Consider the following 1,766-nt stretch of genomic DNA (forward strand, 5'->3'; position numbering starts at 1 on the left):
TCGCTGCATGGTGGGTTGGCCGTGAGCGGGACTCAAACTCAAGGTGGCTGTCACCGCTGCGATCACTGCTCACGAACTGAAACTCGCGAGTCCACGCACTGACTTGCTGACACACACGTGCTTCTGAAAAAACACGCACGCACGCACTGACACGGGAATTCTGCGGGTCTTCTGATAGACCCACTGACTCACGCACCACGTTTTATCCCACTGTTAGACACTGAACCCAACACAAATAACCACCCATGTAGCAAAAGACGAGACAAAGATTTTCCGTGTAGCCTTCACAGACTGTTGTGGCAAGGCCCACTGAGCTATAGAGCCGTGTTTTCAGAAGCGACCTGGCCACAAGTTGATAGCTCAACGGAAGTGGCTTGTCACGTGGAAATTCATAGCAGCCAAATACTCTAAACGCACGTTGATTCTAAATGTGGAGGGAAAAACCGGAGGACCCGGAGAAAAATCCACGCGACCACGGGGAGAGAGAGACACGCAAACTCCAAATATACAGCAGCAGGCGTCAGGGTCGGGATCGAACCCACGACCACCTTGTATACCAGGCGACAGTGCCGGATTATCCCAGTAGCACAAGCAGCTACAAATGCTACGGGCCCCGCACTTTCAAGGGCCCCGCGCTAAATGCTTTCAAGCTATCAATTCCGGTTCAGTGATTCTGCACTTGCTCTATTACTATCGTACTATACCGCCTTCAACTTTTTATTAACCACCGGGTGTTTAAGGTTAGCGCTCTGTCGTATTATCTGGCTGCTATGCAACCTCAAAATTTGTGTATTCATATTTATGCGTTTTTTTTTTATTTAAGGCCCCTTTATAACAAATGCTGCAGGCCCCGCACTAGCTTAATCCGGGCACTGTCAGGCGATTCAGTTCAGGGGCCATCCATTGAGGAGGTCCGCAAAAATCTGTCAAAATTGGCCCCCTCCCTGTACGCAGGCGAACTTTTAACACCCCCCCCCCCACCTGCGTACGTTCGCCTGACGCAGAAACGATCAAGGATTAATAATATTAACGTGTTTAAGCAAACAGTCCACCGCCGGACTATCTAACTAATTTGAAAGCCAATGTAGACAAATTAATTATTATCGAGGCTCCACCCCCGTTTCCTATGCGTACTACTGAACATCGTCAGTAGACCCCCCCCCCCATACGCAAGCGTACTCATTTGGGTTACCCCCCCCCTCCTCCATGCGTACGTACCCAATGAATGGCCCCTAACAAGTCGCCACCAAGTCGCGAGAAGCGATGAGAGGTGGGCTGGACCCAGTGCATGGAGGAAGAAGAAAGGCGAGCGTCGTCAGCCTGGGACACGAACAGGGAGGGCCAAGGGATCGACAGACATTGTGGGCAGCATAAGAGAAGGAGCGACCTCCCACTGACTCTACGCCACGTGCCAGTGGCCAGGTGTGCGTTAGTGTCTCTCCTAGGTCGACTCAGCCTAAAATTATTATCCTGCGTGCGGTGCGTAAACATCGTCGCTCGGGAGACAAAGGCGGCCGGGCGTGGTGCTGGCCACCCACCCCCTCGTGTGCCGTGCCTTCATAGGTGCTCCTGGCTAACAGCACTTGAACTCCAAACAGTTCGTTACAGGCTATACGGGGGCGTCTTTGTCTTTTTATTGTTGAGTGGATATTCTTGGTTCTTTCGGTAAAGTCACGTAGTTGGAGAATAAAAATAGAATTAAATTAAACATAAATAAAAATAAATAAAATCTGTGAGTGGAGCTTGACTCGTCGTGGCCGTTCCAT

This window comes from Petromyzon marinus, chromosome 3 (assembly GCF_048934315.1).
Source record: "Petromyzon marinus isolate PM22_M1 ecotype Great Lakes invasive population chromosome 3, UKy_Petmar_22M1.pri1.0, whole genome shotgun sequence".
NCBI lineage: Eukaryota > Metazoa > Chordata > Hyperoartia > Petromyzontiformes > Petromyzontidae > Petromyzon > Petromyzon marinus.